This window comes from Saimiri boliviensis, chromosome Y (genome assembly GCF_048565385.1).
Source record: "Saimiri boliviensis isolate mSaiBol1 chromosome Y, mSaiBol1.pri, whole genome shotgun sequence".
Classification (NCBI taxonomy): Eukaryota; Metazoa; Chordata; class Mammalia; order Primates; family Cebidae; genus Saimiri; species Saimiri boliviensis.
The window spans coordinates 16863365-16889680 of NC_133471.1; the positions used below are offsets into that span (position 1 = coordinate 16863365).

At 42.2% G+C, this 26316-nt stretch overlaps 1 protein-coding gene and 1 pseudogene across 1 annotated transcript in view; both read right to left on the reverse strand.

Annotated features, from left to right (window-relative positions):
* Nucleotides 1-26316, reverse strand: part of LOC141582964 (uncharacterized) — an 815156-nt gene that overhangs the window by 150078 nt on the left and 638762 nt on the right. The gene's annotated exons all lie outside the window — the stretch shown is intronic.
* Nucleotides 12965-15483, reverse strand: LOC141583029 (testis-specific Y-encoded protein 3-like; annotated as a pseudogene).

Here is a 26316-nt window from a genome sequence, read left to right on the forward strand (position 1 = left end):
ACGGATATTAAAGTTTACATGCCGGTGCTTTCTCAGCTCAAGAAAGTCAATTTACCGGTGTTGTTGAGTGCCTCTCACTGACAAAAATACTGCAAACCACAAGTGGCTGCATGCTATATTTACACCGAAATGTTCTCCTCGGTCTTGAAATGGTTGGCCCTATCTTAAATGTTGAAAAATTAAAATGTACTAGTGCATATTTTCTAATGATGGCCAAGAATTCTTCTCCTAGAAATAAGCAGTACTATTCAAGTGCTAATTATATCATTATGCCCCTTTCAAAATAGGAAACAATCTCTTTTAATATACTCTTTATGTGAAGCTTCTTAGAGATCAGTCTTCCACCTGTGATATGTTCACTGGCTAAACATTTAATGAAAATGTGCTGACTTTTACATTTTGAAGTCAGTAGACACCTACCTTCACTGATATTCTATTACAAAATGTAAAATTGAAAATGCATTATTTCTATTTTCTCCATAATATCATGGAGGGTTAAGTCAGAATTTCAATGTGTTCTGCTTAAAATTCTTTGCTGAGAGCTGTTACTTTATTGTCTGGCTTTCTTCTGTTCACTCTGAAACCTCACATTTCTCCTTTGCAGAATTATTACTTGTATTCAACACTACTGCTTGCCTCATGCTGCTTGGTACTGAATTCTCCCCTTAAATAATTTCAACTCCTACACTCAGTATCTTTTCTTAATGTTTAAACATCCCTGTACCATCTTAACAATTAATTTACATCCCTTCCTATGTTTCAGAACTCTGCAATTCTGTGGTATCCACATAACTGAAAACGCTGGACATGCTCTTGTCCAACATGCATCTTTGAGGATGCCCTTAGTATCCCAACAACTGGTCAGAATGCCTCTGAATGTAAGCATTGATGGGGTCTTAGGATCTGTATTGCCAAGCACAATGGCTCACATCGTGAGCCTGTGTGGAAGACTGAGGCAAGTCAAATGCTTTAGCTCGGGGATTTTAATGTCAACTATGACAATGTACTGAGATTCTGTCTCTACCAAAAAATTTAAAAAAGAATTAGGTGCAGTGATGCATGCCACCAGCTGCAACAACAGCAGGCAGATGTAAGAGATTAACTGCTTCATCCCCAGAATTTGAGGCAGTTATGTGCCATCGTCTCCCCTTTGCACTCTGGCCTGATGAAGGCAGGACTTCAACCCAACAATGAAACTCAATATACAATTTTTAGATAGGAACACCAGGGGTCCAAAACAAAGGGACCTAGGAAATGGAATAATTGATTAGATTAAGAGGCTGACCATCAAAAAATACTATCAGGAACGTCAAGAAAAACTAAAAGCCATTCTCTAGCATCTCAGCATTAAAAGGAGTTTTTCCCTCAATGTAATCCCTTCTTTTATCTGAAATTTAAAGCTCAAGTGTTTCTTCCCCATAAATCTGTAAATTCTCTAGTTCGATTGAATCTATTATAAAAGTTTTCAAACAGTAAATATGCCAATGTATGTCTCACATCTATTTTGTTTCTCGGACTTTAAGGTAACCTTTCAGTACAAATGGCTCATTTTCAGTCATACAGAAATGACACAATTCCATCAGGTAGCATTTACCTCGACCTTCCATCCCACTATTGCTTCTAGCCACATTAAAAGAAGCAGACTTTTTGGATAAGGACTTCCACTTCTCAAAGGTAGACATCTTTTAACTGGAAAAGGTCCCCTGAAAAAACTCATGTTGAGATCACCAGTGTATTCACCATCATCTGTATTTCAAACAAAATCTTTTGTTAAGTAAAATTACCATTTCTTAAAAGGCTACGTGGTAGATATTTCTAAATCTCTCCTATGCATTGTAATCTTAAAAATTTACATTTGTCTATGCTAAAGAATGTAGAATTTCTATATCAAATCAGTGCAGTTCAAAATATCAAAATCCATTTAAACATCCATCAAATAAATACTCAAGAAACACTGTATATTGTTGTGAAAAGAAATATGGGATCAGTGGAGAATGAACTGAGATCAGAAGACTATTGTCTAAACAATATGCTAAACAAATTTTATTTGTTTATTGTTCAAAAGGCTTTATTTAAAAGAGCCATCAGATTAGTATTTTCAATCTTAAGGAATTTTATTCTGAATTAAGCGCCAGTCACATTTTCTGACAATTAATGGATATTTTAACTTCGTACACTTCCCTAAGGTTTCTACTGTTCAAAACTCTGAGTATTTCAACATGTAACCTTTTTCATTTATACTTTTCCTTTTAAAAATCTGGTCTATTCAATATAATTCTGTAATTAAAAAATCAAACTTGGAGTCCTACTGTAAGTCTGATACGAATCTCTGTTAGAACTTCTACTTTGATGTTCAGAATGATCTCTACCGGCATGCCTTCTGTAGCCATCATGATCACTAAATTAAAAAAAGAAAAAAACAAAAAGCTTTGACAGTGTCACAAAGAATGATTTAAGAAATCTATTGGACAAAACTGAAGAACTTTATAAGACTTATATCCGCTAGCGGAATGTGCATCCTGTCTAGAACTAGCATGATCACAGTATGCATAGATTCTACACTTCAAAGCATATTCCATTTTGTCTCAAAAACCTGGATTATTTCTGATTGCCTAAGTTGAAGAAACACATTTTAAGTTATCAACCTCTGGTATCAAAAACAAAACATATTTACAGCTTAAATAAAATAAAGGACAGACATATATAAAGGGCTAGGCACTTATCCAAATACAATATGAAAATACCCAAAAGATAGGTGGGATTGATATTCGTAACTGGTTATTCAGAAATACATTTCAACACCAGTGAGATACCATATTTCAGCCATACTGAAATGATTATACATTATAAAATGCTACAAATATTGAGACCATGAGAGGATGCAGATAAACTGGAACGCTTATTGAATTGGAAAATGAGGCAGCTACTATGAAGAAACATGGTGGGGCCTCAAAACAAACAAACAAACACAAAAAAAACACCTTAACATTAAGATAAATAATTTAAAGAATTTTCGCTCATGCATACCCAGAATTCAGTACCTGTACTCAGACAAACATGTGTGCACAAAACTAGTGTGGAAGAAACAGTCAAACAAATGAATGGGTTAACAGCTTTTGTGAAAAGCGAAGTGCTATGTTGTGAATAAAACTTGAGGATATGAGGCAGAAGAAAACAGATATAAAAGCTGAGTAGTGTTTTATCAAACCCATAATATGAATAAGGCAGAATAGGTCAGTTCACAAACAAAACAGAGTGGCGGTTATTAACAGCTGAGGAAAAAGACAAAATGAAAGGGACTGCTTAACTGGTAAGGGACACGTAGTTTGGAGTGATGAAAACGTTTGGGAACTAGACAGAGGCGGATGTTGCACAACACAGCATGTAATAAATGACACTTAATTGTTTACCTATAAATGTTCTATTTTCTTATGTGAATTTCATCACTAAAACAACAATAAACTAGTTTTCATTTTTCCTTTACCTATTCTTAGGTGCATAATCATCATCTTTTCCTGACATATGGTCATGCCTCCAGGAAGGGACTGACTTTCCACATGAATGACCTCCATAATTCTCTCTTCCAGGTAATGTGGGACCTGTAAATTTAACATGATGAAACACTATGTAAACAGAAGAAAACCAGAAACACCATTATTTTTTCTCTAAGGCAATTGATTCAAGAAATATCTTCAGTGACTCAATTCTTCTTTCCCTAAGTCACCAGATATTCCTGACACCTTGAATCCTTCTATGGATCTGAATTATCTCTTGATTCCTACAAGGCCAGTTCTTAAAACTTAAGCCATACACTAACTCTTAGGTAAACATTAACTTCTAATGCCTAATATCTATTAGTTATTACTTTCTTTCTCATTTGAATTGCCTATGGCTATTGATGACACAGAAAAAACACATCAAATCATCAAAGTCTTCACTGATTGTAAAGTTTACAGGCTGGTGCTTTCTGAGCTCAAGAAAGTCAATTTGCCCATGCTGTTCAGTGCATTTCACTCACACAAATACTGCAACCCTCGAATGGCTGCATGCTATGTTTACACCAAAATGTCCTCCTTAATTTTTTTTTTGGTCCTCCTTAATTTTGAAGCGGTTGCCCCTATCTTAAACGTTGAAAAATTAAAATGACCTAGTGCAGGTTTTCTAATGATGGCCAAGAATTCTTCTCCTGGCAATAAGCAGTACTATTCAAGTGCTAATTACATCATTATATCCCTTTCAAAATAGAAAACAATCTCTTTTAATACACTCTTCATCTGCAGCTTCTTAGAGGTCATTCTTCCACCTCTGATATATTCACTGGCTAAACTTTTAATGAAAAGGTGCTGACTTGTGCATTTTGCAGTCAGTGGATACATAATGTCACTGATACTCTACTACAAAATGTAAAATTGATAATGCAATGTTTCTAATTTTTCCATATTAATATGGAGGGCTAAGTCAGAATTTTAATGTGTTCTACTTAAAATTCTTTGCTGAGAGCTGTTACTTTATTGTCTGGCTTTCTTCTGTTCACTCTGAAACCTTACACTTCTTCTCAGAATTATTACTTCTTTTCAACCCTACTGCTTGCCTCATGCTGCTTGGTTCTGAATTCTCCCCTCAAATAATTTCAACTCCTATACTATGTATCTTGTTTTAATGTTTAAACATCCCTGTACCATCCTAACCATTAATTTACAGCCCTTCCTATATTTCACAACTCTGTACTTCTGTGACATCCACATAACTGGAAAAGCTCGACATGTTGCTGTCCAACATGCATCTTTGAGGATGCCCTTAGTACCCTAAAAACGGGTCAGAATGCCTCTGAATGTAAGCATTGCTGGGGTCTCAGAATCTGGATGGCCAGACACAATGGCTCACACCATGAGCCAGTGTGAAAAACTGAGGCAAGTCAACATTTTGAGCTCAGGGACTTAATGTCAACTATGACAATGTAGTGAGATCCTGTCTCTATCAAAATTTATAAAAAATTAGACATGTGGGGTGTTGCATGCCACTAGCTACAAAAACAGCAGGTAGCTTTAAGAGAATAACTGCTTCAGCCCCAGAATTTGAAGCAGTAATGTGTCATTCTCTCCAGGGCACTCTGGCCTGATGAAGACAGGACTTCAACCCAATAATGAAACTCAACATTCAATTTTTAGATCGGAACACCAGGGGTCCAGTACCAAGGGACCTAGTAAATGGAAGTATTCATTGGATTAAGACGCTGACCATCAAAAAAACTACCAGGAACTTCAAGAAAAACTAAGCCATTCTCTAGCATCACAGCATTAAAAGGAGTGTTTCCCTCACTGTAATCCTTTCTTTAATCTGAAATTTGAATCTCAAGTGTTTCTTCGCCATAAATATTTAACTTCTCTAGTCAGATGGAAAGTATTATAAAAGTTTTCAAACAGTAAATATGCCTATGTATGTGTCACATCTATTTTATTTCTCAAACCTTTGGTTAATCCTTCAGTACAAACGGTTCAGTTTTAGTCATACAGAAATGACATAATTCCATCAGGTAGCATTTACCTTGACCTCCCATCCCGCTATTGCTTCTAGCCATAGTAAAAGAAGCAGACTTTTTTGGATAAGGACCTCCACTTCTCAAAGTTGGACGTCTTTTAACTGGAAAAAGTCCTCTGAAAAAACTCATGTTGAGATCACCAGTGTGTTCACCATCATCTGTAATTCAAACAAAATCTTTTGTTAAGTAACATCACCATTTCCTAAATGGCTAAGCGGTAGATATTTCTAAATCTCTCCTATGTACTGTAATTTTAAAAATTTACATTTGTGTATGCTAAAGAATGTAGTATTTCAATATCAAATCAGTGCAATTCACAGAATTAAAATCCATTTAAACATCTGCCAAATGAACACTTAAGAAACACTGCACATTGCTGTGAGAAAGAAATATGGGATCAGTGGAGAATGAACTGAGAGCAGAAGCCTATTAGCTAAATAGCAAAATATAATGAAATTAAAGAAAAAACATTAGGAGATAAATGATAAATTATTGTTCATATTGTTCTAGTGTTATGAAAGGTTTTTCAAATAATATAATAAACAGAAACCAAATTATACTCAAAGAAACTCAATTATTTATTAAATGATAGTGACACCTCAGAAAAATCCATTATGTGCAAATTTATTAACATAACAATTCTTATAGTTCCCTGATAAAATATTACTTTTCTTCTTAGCCCATGCTCAGTTTTGATCATCGTTTAGTATCATGTATTAAATAATTAATTTTTTTACATAACTACAAAAATCTGAGACCTTGGTGCTGTCACATGTAAAAATATACACATTCTCATACATGGCAGAGTATTATTAAACTTCACCTTCAAGATTAATTGCAATCAAAAAAGACAACAAGTTCTGCCTCTTAAAATGAAGCAAACAATGCAATTTCAAATTTAGAAAATGTATCTCCCATCAAGTACATAGCTACCTATTAAATTTCCAAATTAAGTGTTAGATTTTTGATGGTTGGTTAATAGATAATACAAGTTAACAAATAGTTATTTTCTCTATACATGGTCACATTTTTTTTAAAGTAGAAACTAACACCTCTGCCCTACTGAGTAAATCAATCTTAAATATCATTTTCAGAAGCTCTTTATCCTGCAAAGGAAGATACATATGTGTTTGTGAAGCCAAGGATTCTGACATTACTGAGTCACAGAATCTTTTAAGAAACTCAAGTTCTATACTCCATGAATGGATAATACTTTATGACAAGCCTATTTACAAATTATCCATATCGAAAGTGAAATGGTTTTCACTTGTATACATGTTTACACACACACACACACACACACACACACACACACACACACACAAACCCACAAAAAAACAAATATTGTTAAATATTTGTCCTGAAATATTCAGTTACTAATGTCCCATTGGATGGGTTTTAAGGTTTCATGGTATTTTGATAATATAACGTACATGAAATTCTTGGTCCCAAAGCAATAAACTCTAAAGGATAATTAATGAAAACATGTTCTGTGGAAAATCTGTGGAGAACATGTACTCAAGATTCATAAACTCAATTCACTTTGAAATTTTCCTTATTTGAATGCAAAGTAATTAAGATTTTAAAATGAGTTTGAGACATAACTTTAATCATTCTCATTAAACACTTTTAGTACTTATAAATCATGCTGCTTATTAAGAGTTAGTTAATTTTCTGTTCATAAAAGATATAAAGAAATTTGGAAATTTCTATACTTTCAAGCTTTTGTCTTTCAGTCCTAGGCTTCCATCTTCATATTTTCAAACGTTACCCAGGCATCCTCCACATGAGGGATGCCAACCTTTGTCTGTCCACTCCTTCCTCTTGCAGATCTCTGTTTTCCTGTGGGTCTTCTCTTTCTTGAAAAATACGGTGTTCCCTGGCTGCTAGTTCTTTGAAAAAAAAAAGTTTCTTGGCTTGTTCTACTTTAACTGCATTTCCATCCAAAAACTACAAGTGTTAAGCCTACCATCAGCAATCCTGTCACATTTCAACTAATCCTGTTTTACAGACATTTTTACATCAACTCTATTTACATTCTAGATGTTTTCTCCTAAACAAACTTTCTTTTTCCTGAAATGCCCACGTTGAGAACATTGCAAAACCTGCAACAATCTCTGAGACCATGCATTCTTTTAAGAAATGAACACCAATTCCATTATTCATTCCCATGAAAAGGCCTCCAGTATTAAAAAATAACACCTAAAAAGTTAAACCATCGCAAATTGTATGGGAGAATGTAACCCATCTGTTCTGTACAATATACAATGTGCTTCGTCTTTGCATTCACATAACATATTTAAAAGTTTCAGTGTCTTGAGGCTATATGAAACACTGTCATTTGAAAACATAAGGTTATTTATTTAAAGTGGTTAGTCACATTATTCACTATGAATTCATTCTTTAACCCACTGCTATGTATCACAGAAAATGTCTAAATATGATTTACAGTTCTGTATCTACTCTAGTACTGTTTCAATAGATGTGATTCCTGTTTGGTCTCATTCATGTTTTCTGTCTTATTCATTTCTTATTTTTCGTAGAGGCGTCACTAAAAAACAACTGAATATATTACTTCATGTTATTTCTCAGAAATGGTTTAATGTCCTCATTAAATTCACAATAACTTTCTTCAGTTTAATCTTTTCTGTAGGCCAAAGTAATGCTTGAAAACAGTTCTGCTAATCACTCTATTTAAACATTACACGGCTTTTGTTATTTGGGAAAGGATCTTAAATCCCCTCCAAGACCTGTTGCAGACAAATAAGCAGTTCTTCCTATCTTGAGACGTCATGTGATATTTCTTGGCCCAGAAGAGTTTCCCCAGTTCTGTGCGTAGTTGATTCCTTCCTAGTCTTCCAAAGTCAGCCACAATTTCTTAAACTGTAATCTTCCCCTAAAAACTCTAAGTACCATCTTTATTTCCCATCTTAACGCTTATCTGCATATAACATTTATTTTCATTTTTCCATAATATTTGTGAGACAAGACAATTTGGAAAAGACATCTGCACAAATTAACCCTTCTTGAGCAGAAAAACGGGAGGAAAATTGACAAACATTATGATACATAACTCAAAAATGTCTCCATACCTAGCATGAAACCATGAACAAAATCAACTATCAGCTTGTACCACACCTTAAAATATGAGAGGATAAGGGTAAATAAAAATGTACTGTCTGCTAAGTACCAGGAAGCGAGCTAGACAGAAGACAAATAAAATCAACTCGAAAAGTTTAAAGATGCACTAAAGACAATTTAATGATCAAGTGATTAATACATGGTATGGTGAGCACACATTTCCTATAAGAGACACTGAGGAAAAAAATAGAAAATCTAAGTTATTCTTAAAGCATAAGTTGCCATATGTGCAACTTTTACATGAAAGAATAATACTCAAGTGGTCCAGAAAAGCACACAGGGGATGGCATCAAGTAGAGCATGAAATAAAAACAGATTGAGATAATGTTATAAAACAAAAAAGCTCCAAGGTATCTCCAGTGGAATCGCTTTGGCTGAAACATAAAGAAATTCAGTAGGAAAGTGAATTGCATAAAAGTTTAAAGCTGTAACAAATACACATTCTTTAGAATTTAACACTCTACAGGACAAGATACTATTGTTTGGATCAAAGCAAGTCCTAGAACACACTGGAAAAATAAGGAGGTATGCATGTTACCTAGTCACTAGGTAGGCATGTCACCCTGGTTACAGGAAAAAAACGTTCTTAGGAGAGGGGCACAATGATGGGACAAAAATGTCAGTTATTCTGTTATCCAACTTCCATGTTCTTTTATTATTTTCAATTTTCAAGTACTTAACACTTCCTTAAATGTAAAGGTCTTGTTTAAATTAACTTTCTCAAGAACGTATTTTCAGAAAATGGGAAGGGATCGTTTCTTCTTGTGAGTCTGTCTCGATGTCTATCAACAGAAGATTTATTTTTTGTAAGTCCATCTAGATATCTATCAAGTTTCTCTGTGCTATAGATGTTGAAGTAATTCCATTTACAGCCATTTAATAAACATGACTTATTTTTCTCATTTCCATGAGAGATCCTTCTAAGTTTTAAAGTTGTTCAAAAGCTTTGAAAGCTTTTTACACTCATATTGAAATAAAAACATAAAAATTGGATTTCCTTAAGGTAATTTGTATAATGTTTGTTCCAGTATCCTTCCAGCTACACTGCATTTATATGTCCAAGAAAGAGGATAACTAAACCATTTCCATTCATACGTCATTATACTATTTTCAAAGTGTACTAGTAGTAAAAAGACCTAGAGATGCTGTTAATTGAAGAACAGAGTTAGAATAGCACCAATAAGGGAATGGTACCTTTCCATTCCTATCTCAGACAGCATGCTTAGTGCCTGCAGGGTTCTCAAAAGTAATGAACACAAAGCCTCTGCACTTCCTGCTTCGATCTTTCAACAAAAAAACTAAAATATATGAAAACCTTTTCATTTATATAATGGACTTTCGACAGTACTAGCTATCTGAATGTAACATCGAAATCAAGCAAATTGCACTTCACATTTTTACTGTGATTCTTAACACTACGTCACCCCTGTAGACAGCTTATTTCAATCCACTTCATTCCCTACCACCAAACAAATTTACATTTGCTTGTATTGTAATAACCTAGCTTGTGCTAGCTTAACTGACTCCGTCTTAGCCGTGAGCATGACATGCTCCTTTTAGCTTCTCCCTCCATGACTCCGCCCTCTCCAAATGCATTCCTGGGTCACACTGCATTCAAAGCTTTGAATCCTTAAGAGTGGTTCACACCGTCCCCAGTACCTGTAACCATTGTAAACACCTCCTGCTTGGCAAATCTACCAGCTACTCTCAATGCCCTTCTCGGTGACTGAGTGTATGGAAAGTTCCCCCGGTACCTCTCTAGATGCCTGTATGCAAATACCGTTAGCAACCAACCATCCTGGGAACCTCCTGCCTTCTGGTTACCAGCTTCCTTATCTAACTTGCTTGTTTTGCTTATGTAAAATTCTGCTTCAGCTAGCCTCCTTCTCGCCTACCTAAATCAAGGTATAAAGGGAAATCAAGCCCCTTTGTCAGGGCTGAGAGATTTTGAGAGTGGGCTGACTCTCAGTCACTGCCAAATAAAGAACTCTTAATTTGGAACTTAGAGAGTGGTGCTCCTCTTCTAACTCACTGGGTTACAACACTATCCAATTGGCAGTAGTATGCAGGTGAACTTTACCACAGACCCTTCACCTGCTGCCATAACAATATTCTGAATACCGTACAGAAACTTCAAAACAGGAGTTGAAAAACAAACAAAAAATTATGTAACCAATTACATATATTAAGTATATGTTCACTTTGGAAAAAAATACATATATGTTGTTTTTAAGGGTTACCTTCTGACACCAGACCGTGTTTCCAAAATACTGCTTTTAGTATCTTTTCATTGGCTTCTTTATTGAACCCATCAATGGAAAGCTTGCCAGGGCGATCTGCTTCCATAATGTTGCTGTAAATGGTAAAAAATAATCTATACTTAGATAACAGTAAAAAGGTGAAAAGATTAAATTGTATATCACCCAGCGTTGAAAACTGATGTGAAATTCCCTTATAGGGGCTGACCTCTTTTAAAGTACTTTACATCCTATATGAAAAATCTGTAACATAAAGAGCAAAAGGTAGATTGGCTTCATGAATTAATGGTGCATTTCACTACATACCTGAGAAAAACTCTTTAGAAAAACTAGGTAACAGAAGCTATTCTAATTTTACAAAGTGGAAATACACAGGAATCCCCAATTTAAATCGTTTTATTTGAAAATTATATATTTATGAAGTACAAGTTTTTTAAGAAGTCAGTTTCCTGCTGCCAATGTGCATTGCTCCCTGCAGCCTTCTCCACCCAGCCTCAAGTGATCCTGTCACATAGGAACTTCCTAAGAAGCTGGGACTACAGTGGCCTGCTACCAGACCTGGTGTGTGTATGTGTGTGCACAGATGTGTGCAGGGGTGCGTGTGTGTGCTGGGGTGTGTGTTGCTACCAGAGCTGGTGTGTCTGTGTGTATGTGTGTGCAGGGGTGTGTGCAAAAGTGCGTGCGTGTGCAAGCGTGTATGTGTGTGTCTTTCAATAGACCCAGGTTGTACCATGCTGACCAACTTTGAAACTTCTGGGCTCAACTGATATGCCAGCATGGGGCTACCAAAGTGCCGTCACTTTTCAAGGGTTAACTGCCATGCAAAACCTCATATTTTGATAAATGATTAAACTGAGCTACTTAAACTTCAGACTTTTTGGGGGGAGAACATTTTAAACACTGTACAAATTTTAGTGATTTGAAATATACACTAACTAGGTCGGGTATCTGCATACTCTGGCTTTTGGCCATAAACATGTTTGGCCTTTCAAGGACCAGGCTGCAAAACGAGGCGTGAAGCACTCTAAGTCTCTGAGCTCCACCTCCGCTGGGATCGGAGGAGGCTAGGAGCAGTACTCTGGCCTACGCATATGAGAAATCTCAGTGGCAATCCCATCATGAGAATGTAACGTCTGAGAATGACGTGAGGTACCACAGCTGCATGACACCGTCCTCCCTGCAACCCCGCTGCCCCACCCTGTGCTCCACCCAGCCCTGTTGCTGCCATACTGCCCCATCACGCTGTTCCGAGCAGAAGCCCCGCCCTACCCCGTGACCCATGCTAAGCTGCCGCCTCTCACTCGCCACCTTCTTCCCCCTACCAACCCCTAGTCTGTGGAAAAGCTGCCTTCCTCTAAACCAGTCCCTGGTGCCAGAATGGCAACAGATTAAACGACCTTATGTTACTCAGGCTAGCATCCAACTCGTGACCTCAAGTCATTCTTACACCTTCACTTCCGAAGATGTTGGGATTACAGAAGTACGTCAGTTTGCCAGGTCAATACAAAACCTTAAATGGATCTATTTAGTTCCGTTTTCACCTATCTACCGCCATTGATCTCCATTGAAAACACTTCTTCCATTTAAATTACCGACGGTACCAGAGATACAGGAAACATCTTTCAAATACTGTCACGGAAGGAGGGAGACAATTACAGGTTTAAAAGAGGCAAATTTAAACTGATTATTCATGCTTCCAGACTTCTACAAACCCGAAAGTCAGGCCATTTATGCCAACCTTAGCATGCTACGTCCTGTGAAGAAAATCAGATATTTGAAACGTGCTAACTAAAAGTACAAGCTTTTGTTGTTTCCCTGATCACAGTGCGTAAGTACACTGCCTGTGTATTTGAGTTATGACCACACTGACAGAGAAAAACCGTTTCAATAAAACGTGCACAGGAAAACAATGGCGCCCGAGGTCCCTCTCCCACAAGCTGCCCCCACATCGGACACGTCCAACAGTAAAAGGAAGAATCCTCAAGAAACATCCGTGAGTTTAACAAACCCGAGTTTCTCACGGGCGCTAAGGACGAGCCCGCTCTACCGTCTCCTCCCATAATTCAACACCCGCACACTGAAAACCCCAGCCCCTTTCATTGACAACATCTGAACGCCTGGCGAGACCCACCTGAGCAGAGAAACAGAAATTACAGGTGCTTCTCAGCAGGACAAACAGAGTCTGGGTCACCGGGCCCTCAGGCTGCTTGCATCTGGCTCTGGAAGCCTCTAGCTCCGGCCGCCGACCGAGAGGCCCAGAAGTGGACTGGGCGGGGAAGAAGGATCCCCCCGCAGCCCTACGAAGTAGTGGAAACAGCCTCTGTAGGCAGCCAATCAGTGCGACGGTGGGTGGCGGTCTTCCAGGGTGGAGAGGCGTGGCCGCATCCGGGTGTCCTGTAGCTCCACCCTCCTCCAGCGAGTAACGGATTATGAGCTTGCAGAGTTTCTGACCAGTGGCTCTGAGTTCACGCGCAGGCCAGGCCGGCAGCCGGCCCTTTGGAATTATGGGCTCCAACTGAACGGCTCACCTGAAATCTCTGTTCCCTCTTCAGGTGGCTTCATCCTCGTGCAGTATTGCAGGGGATTGCACCACAGGTCCTTACTTATGATCTATCAGAGGAATCAATTGGGAAAGGCCTCATCAGAGCTCAGACTGGCGAGCCAAGCAGCTGGGAACACACCGGGCTCATTCCTGATGTTTCCCAGGGAGGACCCACCTCAGTGATCCTGTTAGATCCTGCGAAGTTGTGGTCAGAAAACCAGTTGAAGAAGTTGGGGCTGCTGTTGTGGTGTCTGCGGCGATAGGCCTCACGTTCATAACGCTGATACCACTGAAATGGAGTGGAATGAGAAGGCTTGTATTCTACAGAGAGGGGATTTTGCGGGAAGTGGGCTTGATCCGCCCACCCACCACCTTCCTTTCGCCCACGTTGGCAATGATCCACCCACCCACCACCTTCCTTCCACTGCCCCTCCTGGGAGGCCACCAGTCACCTGTGAGGTTCACAAGATACTCCTTGGTAACCACTTTATTCCGGAAGTAGGGGTTGCTCGTAAAGAACAACACAATCTTGCAGACATGAATAGGATGCTTGGTTTTTTCACCTGTCAGGACAAGGTGGAGAAAGCTTAAGTATCTTTTCAAGTGAGGTTGCTGACAGCAAGGAGTTGCTTCCCTTCCCCCTCCCCACTCAACCTTCTGGCCTCAGTCTTCACGGCCTCACCTCCAAGTTGATCATGTAGGTAAGCATGTCTTCATCTTGGTCAGTGATCAGGGCTGACATCTGGGGGTGGTTCGCAATCTGACTTAGGTCAAAGAGCCTTCACATGGATGGAAGGAAGAGCTACACGCAACAGGGAAGCAGGTCTAAGAGCCAGAAGGAACAGGGAAGAAGCTCTAAGGCTGGGGTACAGGATTTCTGAGATCTGCTTGACTGTGTGACCTTCGTTTCCCCACCCCCTCCCACGAATTAAGGCCTCGTGGGTTCACGGAGTGTGTATAATTCTGAGGCTGACTGGGGCAACCTGCAGAGGGCTGTTGCTGTCTCAGGAGTGGCAGAAGCAGCTTTTGCCGGAAAATGCCCTGTCCCAGATCTGACTGGCAAGGGGGAGCAACCGCACTCCCTTATCAATAGCTCTATAATCAGAAAAAACTCTTCTGGCAAGAAGTCGCTTCTGCTCTTCAAAAAGACGACTCAAACTCCTGCTGCTCGGCATCAGGAAGGGTCTCTGTGCCGCAGGCCGGAGAGCAGGACCCGCGACCGCTCGGGCTTTCCACAGCCAGACTTTCACGTCGCAACTTGCAACTCGCAACTCGCAACTGGCACCTCACCGTGGTTTCCAGATAGTCATATCCCCGCTGAGCTGCCCATAAGTGACTTCCAGTTCCCCTAGGGCATCTTTCAAGTGGACAGACAGAAAAAGTGCTGAAAAGGATACGGCATTGGCCCAGAAGCCGGGGATGCCCCTGATGATGGCGCCTCTGCGGTCCAGGTGGGGCTTGCGCCTGCGCTCCAGCTTTTCCGTCTGCTGAGAAAAGGCCCTCCTGGCTCGAGCATTAACAGGCTCCAGCTCCGGCTGAACCGCCCGCAGCTCCTCCAGTGCAGACTCTGGCGTCTTGGGCCCAGGCCCCGGCTGTGCCCGTTTGTCCTGCTGCTCCCGCTCCACATCGGCTTCCTCCTCGGCCACCACTTCCACTTCCGCCATTATGTCGTCGTCCACCAGCAGCGCCTCCTCCTCCTCCCTCAAGGCCTCCTCGTTGCTCTCCTGCGCTCGTGGGAGCCTGCGGGTGGCTTGGCGGACCCCCAGGGCGCATGCGCCGGACTTCAAGGGCGAACTGCCTCCAAAGGCTGTCTGAGCGCGACGCAGACCGCAGGCCTCCCCCAGCGGCCAGTCAGTGCGAGGGTCCCTGGAGGCCACGCCCCCCGGCTGGCCTGCAGCCCCAGCCTCCTCGGGCAAGCCTCCGTGAGAAGCCCTGGGAGCTTGCGGCAGGCGGCGCTGGGTGCGGGCACACGCGGGCTGCCTGCCCTTTGGAATTGTGCGCATGGAAGCGCTGTGCCCTGACTGCCGTCATGAGTGTGGCCGGCCATTGACCCACAGGGAACACATGAAGCATCTGAGTTCAGTCGGCAGGCCAGGTAGACGGTACTGAGTGTTCCAAGATCAAGATCGAGAGGAGAGAGAGGAGCACCAGCGCTGGCTGCTGGGGCGAGGGCTGTGGAGAGGCTTGAGGAAGTGGGCGGGGCAGGCGCCTGGGAGGACAGTTGCCTAGTATCTTGCTGGAGTGGAATTTGTCCGCTCCGGCGGTGGAAACTCTCGCTCGGACTCTTGCAGGTCTACGCACAGACAGGCTCCGAGTACCTCGCTTCCTCCCTGAGGATGCTGGACGCCCAGGAGCATTCCAAAGGACCTCGCGTCCAGTGCCCTGGACACATCTTGTGGACCCAGAGGCTACCGCAAGTGCAGCAGCGGCCGTGGTGCCTGCTGGCTGGGCTCTGTAAGACCAGGGCCTCTGCCTCCTGCTCCTGGGCTCCTGTGCACAGCTGACCCTGTTGGGGTCCTGGGCCCCACGGCAAGTGCCGAGGGCAGCGAGCCCGGTGGGTCTCCCCAGGAACCTTGGGTCCACGTAGGCGCCGTCTGGGGTTCTCAGCATGGGAGGCCCGCGGGCCTCGCGGGGAGTCCAGGGCTGCCGGGGTCTTGGGGTGGACGCCACAGGGCATGGTCTGTGAGAGCCCCCAGGAGGGGCCGAGTTCAGGCTGGAGGCTCTGCAAGGGAGGGCGGCTGGGGCGAACAGCTAGGAGGCAGCCTTGCAGCAGGAGGCAGTGCTGGTGGTGGACGACATAACAGTGGACGTGGACGGGGTGGCCGAGGAGGAGGCTGACACCGAGGAGCGGCAGCAGGTGGACCAGCGGGCCTGGTGCCCTGGCCCCAGCAAGCCCTGGCCGGCAACAGACTCACCGGAGGTCCTTCACTTGGAGCTGGGCTCCGTTCATGCCCCAGATGGCAGGGCATCTCCGGCTTCCGGGGAGATCCGTATCCTTGCAGGTTCTCAGGACTCGAGTTCATGGGACGCGGGGCTGCCCTACCCTGCAAGGCAGGCACCAGCTCCCCAGACAAGCTCTAGATGCTTGTATGCAAATACCGTTAGCAACCAACCATCCTGGAAACCTCCTGCCTTCCAGTTACCAGCTTCCTTATCTAACTTGCTTGTTTTGCTTATGTAAAATTCTGCTTCAGCTAGCCTACCCCTCCCCTACCTAAATCAAGGTATAAAGGGAAATCAAGCCCCTTTGTCAGGGCTGAGAGCTTTTGAGGGTGGGCTGACTCTCAGTCACTGCCAAATAAAGAACTCTTAATTTGGAACTTAGAGAGTGGTGCTCCTCTTCTAACTCACTAGGTTACAACAACTATCCAATTGGCAGTAGTATGCAGGTGAACTTTACCACAGACCCTTCACCTGCTGCCATGACAATATTCTGAATACTGTACAGAAACTTCAAAACAGGAGTTTAAAAACAAACAAACAAAAATTACATAACCAATTACATATATTAAGTATATGTTCACTTTGGAAAAAAATACATAAATGTTGATTTTAAGGGTTACCTTCTGACACCGGACCATGTTTCCGAAATACTGCTTTTAGCATCTTTTCATTGGCTTCTTTAGTGAACCCATCAATGGAAAGCTCGCCAGGGTGGTCTGCTTCCATAATGTTGTTGTAAATGGTAAAAAATAATCTATACTTAGATAACAATAAAGGTGAAAAGATTAAATTGTATAACACCCTGTGTTGAAAACTGATGTGAAATTCCCTTATAGGGGCTGACCTCTTTTAAAGTACTTTACATCCTATATGAAAAATCTGTAACATAAAGATCAAAAGGCAGATTGGCTTCATGGATTAATGGTTCATTTCACTACATACCTGAGAAAAACTCTTTAGAAAAACTAGGTAACAGAAGCCATTCTAATTTTACAAAGTGGAAATACACAGGAATCCCCAATTTAAAAAGTTTTATTTGAAAATTATATATTTATGAAGTACATTTTTTTAAGAAGTAAATGCCAATGTGCTGCTGCCAATGTGCATTGCTCCCTGCAGCCTCCTCCACCCAGCCTCAAGTGATCCTGTCACATAGGAACTTCCCAAGAAGCTGGGACTACAGTGGCCTGCTACCAGACCTGGTGTGTGTAGGTGTGTGCACAGGTGTGTACAGGGGTGCGTGTGTGTGCCAGAGTGTGTGTTGCTACCAGAGCTGGTGTGTCTGCGTGTGTGTGCAGGGGTGTGTGCAAAGGTGCGTGCATGTGCAAGGGTGTGTGTGTATGTGTGTGTGTGTGTGTGTGTCTTTCAATAGACCCAGGTCGTACCATGCTGACAAACTTTGAAACTTCTGGGCTCAACTGATATGCCAGCATGGGGCTACCAAAGTGCCGTCACTTTTCAAGGATGAACTGCCACGCAAAACCTCATATTTTGATAAATGATTAAACTGAGATACTTAAACTGCAGGCTTTTTTGGGGGGAGAACATGTTAAACACTGTACAAAGTTTTAGTGATTTGAAATATACACTAACTAGGTCGGGTATCCGCACACTTTGGTCTTTCAAGGACCAGGCTGCAAAACGAGGGGTGAAGCACTCTAAGTCTCTGAGCTCCACCTCCACTGGGATCGGAGGAGGCTAGGAGCAGTACTCTGGCCTACGCATATGCGAAATCTCAGTGGCAATCTCCTTATGAGTATGTAACGTCTGAGAATGACGTGAGGTGCCACAGCTGCATGACACCATTCTCCTTGTCACCCCGCTGCCCGACCCTGTGCTCCACCCAGCCCCGTTGCTGCCAAAACTGCTCCATCACGCTGTTCCGAGCAGAAGCCCCATGCTAAGCTGCCGCCTCTCACTCGCCGCCTTCTTCCCCCTACCAACCCTTAGTCTGTGGAAAAGCTCCCTTCCTCTAAACCGGATCCTGGTGCCAGAATGGCAGCAGATTAAACGACCTTATGTTACTCAGGCTAGCCTCCAACTCGTGACCTCAAGTCATTCTTACACCTTCACTTCCGAAAATGTTGGGATTACGGAAGTACGTCAGTTTGCCAGGTCAATACAAAACCTTAAATGCATCTATTTCGTTCCGTTTTCGCCTATCTACTGCCATTGATCTCCATTGCAAACACCTCTTCCATTTAAATTACCGACTGTACCAGAGATACAGGAAACGTCTTTCAAATACTGTCACGGAAGGAGGGAGACAATTACAGGTTTAAAAGAGGCAAATTTAAACTGATTATTCATGCTTCCAGACTTCTACAAACCCGAAAGTCACACAATTTATGCCAACCTTAGCATGCTACGTCCTGTGAAGAAAATCAGACATTTGAAGCGTGCTAACTAAAAGTACAAGCTTTTGTTGTTTCCCTGGTCACACTGCGTAAGTACACTGCCTGTGTATTTGAGTTATGACCACACTGACAGAGAAAAACCGTTTCAATAAAACGTGCACAGGAAAACAGTGGCGCCCGAGGTCCCTCTCCCACAAGCTGCCCCCACATCGGACACGTCCAACAGTAAAAGGAAGAATCCTCAAGAAACACCCGTGAGTTTAACAAACCCGAGTTTCTCATGGGTGCTAAGGACGAGCCCGCTCTACCGTCTCCTCCCATAATCGAACACCCGCACACTGAAAACCCCAGCCACTTTCATTGACAACGTCCGAACGCCTGGTGAGACCAACCTGACCAGAGAAACAGAAATTACAGGTGCTTCTCAGCAGGACAAACAGCCTCTGGCTCACCGGGCCCTCAGGCTTCTTGCATCTGGCTTGGAAGCCTCTAGCCCTGGCAGCTGACTCAGAGGCCGAGAAGCAGACTGGGCGGGAAAGAAAGATGCCCTGGCAGCCCTAAAGAAGTAGCCAAAACAGCCTCTGTCGGCAGCCAATCAGTGCGACGGTGGGTGGCGGTCTTCCAGGGCGGAGGGGCGTGGCCGCATCCGGGTGTCCTGCAGCTCCACCCTCATTGGGCGAGCCATGGGTGACGAGCTGGTCGAGTTTCCGCCCAGTGGCTCTGGGTTCACGCTCAGGCCAGGCGGGCAGCCGGCCCTTTGGAATTATGGGCATGGAAGTCCCACGGCCTAACGGCCATCATGACTGTGGCAGGCCGTTGACCCACAGCGAACACATGAAACGTCTCACTTTCTTAGGCAGGCCAGGCAGATGGTCCTGAATGTTGCAGATCAGAGGAGAGGGAGAGGGACCAGCGCTGGCTGCTGGGGCAAGGGCGGCGCCGAGGAGGCTTGGGGGAAGTGGGGCGGGGCAGGCGCGTGGGAGGAAAGCTGCCTGGAACCTTGCTGGGGTGGACTTTGTCTGCACTCTTCAGAGGTCTAGGCGAATACAGACCCCGAGTGCCATGCTTCCTCCCTAAGGATGCTGGACTCCCAGGAGCATTCCTCTCATGCTGGGTCCTAGGCACACCGGAGGCCAGCCGCCAGGGTCACCCGTGGATGGACTGTGTACACGCTGTGCTGTGCGCACGCAAGACACTGCATTGCCGACCCAGAGGTTCCCGCCAGCGGGCAACAGCGGCATGCACCGCTGCCGTCAGGGCTTCGCAGGTCCAGGGCCTGCCCTGTGTCTTCTGGGCTGCTGGGCATAGCTGATCCCGCTGGGGCCCGGGGCCCCAAGGTGCATGCGTGGGATGGCAGCCCAGTGGGGTATCCCAGAAGCCCTGGGTCCACGTAGCTTTAGCAAAGGATGCTCAACAGGGCGTGGCCCACGGGTTTTTCAAGGACTGGTCTGCACGGTGTAGGGGTTCCCTGGCGTGTGTTGAGCAGCAGAAGCAGGTGTCTGTGGGAGGTCGGAGGAGGGCATTGTGTTCAGCCTGGAGGTAGGAGTGTGTGACTAGTGCACACAGCCAGAGGTGTGGGGGGCCGGCCTTGTGGAGGAAGGTGGTGCTTCTGGTGGACAATGTAATGGCGGTAGTGGAGGTGGTGGGGAAGGAAAAGGCCGACCTGCGGCAGCAGGAGGTGGACCAGGGAGCACAGTGTGGCTGTCCCTGATCCCAGCACTCCTGTGCCAGATACAGACTCGCTGAAGCCACTGGACTCGGATATGGGCTCCGGGCATTCTGGACCAGAGCCGTATCCTTGCAACTGCCCATTTGAGATGGCTGGCATCACAGGATGAGCTCAGGCTTCCCAAGGCGGACTTTGGTGGAGCCAGGCCAGAGGTGCTAGAGTTAAGGCAGAAGGCAGGGATGAGTAAAGGGAGGGGAGCCAATGACAGCTTATGATAGCCTTGATTAATTGGACTCTTTGTTGCTGCTGCTGTTTTAGTTACACATGAAATTTAGAATAAGATTCTTGCTAATTTTGTGAAGAATGACATTGGCAGTTTGATAGCAATAGCATTGAATTATTTGATCTTCTACCCATTCAATATGCTATTTGCTGTGTGTTTGTCCTAAAAGACTTAATCTTTTGATGTTTATTTTGTTGAGTTTATCCTGAAGAAATGTTTTATTTTTTGAATAGATTTTACTGTTTTTGAATTTGCTTTTGCTTTTCTTTATGCAGCAATCACATTTAATGATTTGCATATGTAGACCCAACCCCAACTTTTCATTCCAAGAATAAAGCCTAGTGTGATTGTGGGGTACTGGCTTCTTGATCCAATGTGGATTCTAGTTCGATGACATTTTGTTGAGGAATTGTGCATCTGTGCCTATGAGACATAATTGGCCAGAAGCTTTTTTTTTTTCTTCTTATTTCTTTCTTTCTTTCTTTTTTGTTGTGTCTCTGCCAGATTTTGTTATCAGTCTGATCATGGCTTCATAGAATAAGAGATGAAAAAGCCCATTTCCTTCAATTTATTGAATAATTATAATAGCATTGAAATGAGTTTGTTGTACATCTGGCAAAATTAGTCTATGAATCCATATGTTCCAGATTTTCTTTCTAATCATTGGTAAGTTTGTTTTTACCTAAACAATTTCAGACATAGATATTGACCTATGGCCTAGGCAGATTTTCAGTTTCATTCTGATTTAGCCTTGGGAGATGATGTGCTTCCAGGAATTTATCTGTTTCCTCTATATTTTGTAACATGTGTAGTACAATGATAATGGAGTTTTTTTATAGTACTCTCTGGAGATCTTTTGTATTTCTGTGGGATCAGTCATAATCCTGCCTATGTTGTTTTGACTGTGCTTTTTTGGTCTTCTTTTCTTTTTTTATTCTTTTTTTTTTTTTTTTTTTTTTTTTCAGACAAAGTTTTTCTGTATCACCCAGGCTAAAGTACAGTGACATGATCTTGGATCACTGACACCTCCACTGAGGAAATGTGTTCTCTTTCTGGGTCCACAACAGGGAGTATATTTAAGTGCAAGAGCTTCCTAGTGCTATGCCTCCCTCCCATCTCCATTGGGGAGATTTAATGGTCTCTATTTTAATTTTCTCAGGCATGGGAAGAGTCAAAATCAGTTCACTCTAGCAGAAGTTCTAAGGAACTCCCTTCATTGGCCTGCATTCTTGGAGAAGGTGGGAGTTCCTCCCAGGTGGAAAGTTGCCTTCTTCCCCTGCCTTTGGATGTCATGTTTTGGGTCCAATTCCACAAACAATCCCTTCATGGAAACCTTCTTTCTCTCTCCTGGATTTCTCCTCTGGAGTCCTCTTCCACACTTTCTCATGGAAGCATGTCTTCCTCTCCTAAACTCCACATCTCTCTCAAAGCTTCTTTCTTCTTCTGGATTTCACCTTTCTGGACTCTTTCACTCAGTGTGAGGAGAGTTTTTCTTCTCTGATTTTCCCCCTTCTGGGAACGCTTCTCACTCAGTGATAAGCGGCTCAGTGCAAAGTGGCTTTTCTTTCTCTCATTCAATGTGAGAGTTAGCTGTTTCAATCTCTCTTTTTCTCCGTTTCCTCTTTCCATACCTAAGTAAATTACTTTTCTGCAAAACTTTTTTGAGTCCAGTACTTACTATAGGCCTAAACTTTGCCCTCCGTGCTTTCCTCTCTCATTCTTGAGAGAACCAGAGACCAACAACCTATAACATTCTCTTGGGGAAGCTGTGCCTCACTGGCACTCCCAAACCCCTGTCACACCACCACCCAGCCTCAAGCAATTTTCATGCCTCAGCCTGGTGAGTAGCTGGGATCACAGGCATGCACTAGTATGCCTAGGTAATTTTTGCATTTTTAGTAGAGACAGAAATTTACCATGTAGACTAGGCTGGTCTCAAACTCCTAACCACAAGTGATCCACACAAATCTACTTCACGAAAACTGGGATTACAGAGGTAAGTCACCATGCCCAGCCCCCAACTTTTTTGTTAATTTAGATAGCATTCTCTTTATTTATTTTATTTTCCAGGGTTTTTTTTTTTTTTTTTTTTTCCTATATTTTATCTTTTGGGCCAATTCATGGGTTGTTTTAAGTAATTTCTATATAGATTTTTACATCGCAATTTTATTAAGTTATTCTTTAGTTTTAGTTATTTTCTTCTGCTAGTTTGAGAGTTGGTTCCCCCTTTCTCCAAGTTCTAGTTGCAAAGTTTAATTATTTATCTGAGATTTTTCTAACTTGTTCATGAAGGCTTTTTAGGATTATACACTTTCCACTTAACCATGATTTGGTTCCATCTCAGAGATTTGGAAATTTTTTTTCTATTTTCATTTATTTCAAAGAATTATTTCTAACAGTCTTTTCTCTTTCAATCTATACTTTTGTGAGTAAATTATTTCTACTATTAGAAGAATACTTGTTCCTCAGTGTCAAAAAGAAGAACTAGCACTCAGACAAGAACTTTCTGAGCAAAGCAATTTTACTTCCCTCACAAAGGTTACTTCCTGAAATCCTGATTGTCATCAGAACACAACAAACAATGAAAAGTAGATCTTTATCTCTGACATATTGAGTCCTTACTGCTGTCTCCTGTCTCCATTGACTTCAGCTGGACCCCAAAATCTACACTGATCCCCATTGGCTAAAATCTTAAAACTTTCTTGAACGAGTAAACACATGATGGAGAACAAAACAAGAAAGTTGTTTATAAAAATCTAGAAAAATAATAATTTTCCCACATAAGGAAGTGGTGTAGGCTGCAAGCCGGGTAACACCTGTGCATGTTTGGACATATCTAAGCAGCTTATAGGTGAGAACAGGTATCTTGGTTAATGTACAAAGACAGAGAATGTACTTATTTTCTTACTATTTTTAAAAGCTACATAGAGATTAACAAAGGTTTATAAGCAAAAAGCAAGGAAGTTTGTTTTTAAAATAAATGATTATTTCCAGCACTTGTTATTTATACTTTAAAAAAAAATAAAAACTTTGAAGAAAAGCTTTCTTACTTTTCACACCACAGACGTTGGAGTTGACCACTTCCCAATGCCTGGGCCCTGACAGGTCTCTGGCACTGGAAACATGTGGCTGTGATAGACAACTGATAATCTGGGAAATGTTGCTCTCACAGAGATTTCGACTTTGATCACACCAGTATAATTAGAACAGATCTTTGTAGAGAAAACCTCGAATGTGGATGAAGAAAAGATGTAGACACTAAGGCTGATAAGCGAGTAAGCTGGGAACACTGTCTGGTGTGCCTGAATGCTGTAGCTGCTTCCTGGCCCCTAAGGCATGAGTGAAGAATCTGAGGGACTGCCAACTTTGGTGGCAGACACTTGGTGAAATGGCTTTTTTTTTGTCTGGGTTATATATCTGGTTCTTTGTGACAGTCAAGAAAGAGTTCAGGACATAGACACACAGGAGGAGTGGGTTCAGAAGTAGATAGTTCAGTAGACAAAAAAGAAGAGAGAAAATATTCCTCATGCTGGGAAGGCAGGTCATCCAAGACAGGGTGTCCAGTTTGTGGCATAATGAGATCAATTTTACACAGAGGCTGCAGGAGGTGAAGACTGATTTATACAGGGCTGAGGGGACTGGTTTGACAAGGTGTGCCATTTACATAGCCTGCAAAATGGCCACACCACCCTAGTGTTTAATTGTGCAAATGCAGCCTTCAACTGGAAAGCAACATACCTATATACAGTTTTACGTGGTGGCAGCCGTGACACCAGCATGTGTCATGACAACATGAATATAAAAGAAGACAACATATTGAATGTACCTGGCTTCTAAGATGCAGCTGCTGGCATTTATACATAAAAGCTCCTAGTTTGTATATTGATACCTGAGGTTTCAGGCTGCTTTCTGTTAGTGAAGAAATAATTTGGGCTAATTTTTATTAAAGGAAATTTGTACAGAAAAGTTTTACCCTTACTAGCTGCCTAAAAATAATGTATTTATAACTCCTGAATTACTGGAATGCTAGCTGCATGGACATATTTGATGGCAGGGGGTATCTTCTCCAGAGATTAAAAATGAAGCTGCAGCAGGAACAGAGCCAGGACCTTTGAGAATGGGTTGTCTCTATGAGAGTTTGGCCATAAGCAACCATCCTCCAGAGATGCCCATGTCCATGTAAGGGTTTCTGGCCAGAGCTAATCACTGAGGTGACAGCAGGTCCTATTTCCCTGCAGGACTGAGACACCTCTGTCTTTTTTGGCCTAGCAGCCTCTCCCAAGGTCCCCACCTGACTGCCCCACCAAGCACGCACTCAGCACTGCCTCTGTCACTCAGCATAGATGGCTTCTCCTGAGTGTGTTCCTACAGGTTGAAGGCCCTGATGACCCTCCACTGCACTTGAAACTCAAACCCAAGTCTCCTCTCTCTCTCTCTCTCTCTCTCTCTCTGTCTGTCTCTCTCTCTCTCCATCCCTCCCTCCCTCCCTCGTAGTGATGTATAATGAGCATACTAGTTTATATATAGTCACCCACAGATTGTGAAGGTTTTCTTTCCTCAAAGAAGGAATTTAGTTTCTTCCATTTGTTCTTTTCATTTTTAAAATGATGACCATTCTAACAGGGATGAGGTGATGTCTCGTTGTGGTTTTGATTTGCATGTCTTCTTTAGAAAAAGGCCAATTAAGAGACCTATTTTTTAATAGAGAATTATTTATTTTTTCTTTCAAACTTTTAAAATTTAACTTTATTGTAGGTTCAGGGGTACATATGCAGGTTTGTTATATAAGTAAACTCATGCGACGGAAGATTGTCGGACAGATTATTTTATCACCCAGGTATCGAGCCTAGTGCCCACTACCTGTATTTCTTGAGACTCTCCCTTCTTTCAGTCTCCACCCTCCAATAGGAGCACTGTCTGTTGTTTTCCCTTATATGTCCATGTGTTCTCATTATTTAGCTCCCAATGATAAGGGAAAATATGAAGTATTTGTCTTTCTGTGCCTGCGTCACTTTGTAAAAGATAGTGGTCTTCAGATTTATTAATGGTCCTGCAAAGAACATCATATTGTTTTCTTGATGACTGCATAGTATTCAATGTCATAAATGTACCATATGTTCTTTATCCAGTTTGTCATTGTTGAGCATTTGGGTTGATTCCATATCTTGGCAATTCTGAACATTTCTGCATGAATATATGTTTGCTTGTCTTTATCCTAGAAAAATTTATATTTCCTTGAGTATATATACTAATGGAATTCCTGGGTTTACCAGTAGTTCTAATTTTAGGTCTTTGAATAATCACCACACTGCTTCCCACAATAGTTGAACTATTTGACATCCCGACCAAGCCAGAACCTCACCAGTATCTGTTATATTTTGACTTTATATAACTAGCTATTTTGTATTATTGGAGATGGTATCTCATTTTGGGTTTGATTTACATTTCTACAATGATGAGTAGTGTTGTAATTGTCGTTTTACACGCACACACACATGCACACACACACACGCACACACACACCTACCTTTTAGCCACATATATACATTTTGTTATTAGGAAAAGGGACCATTTAATTGGGGTA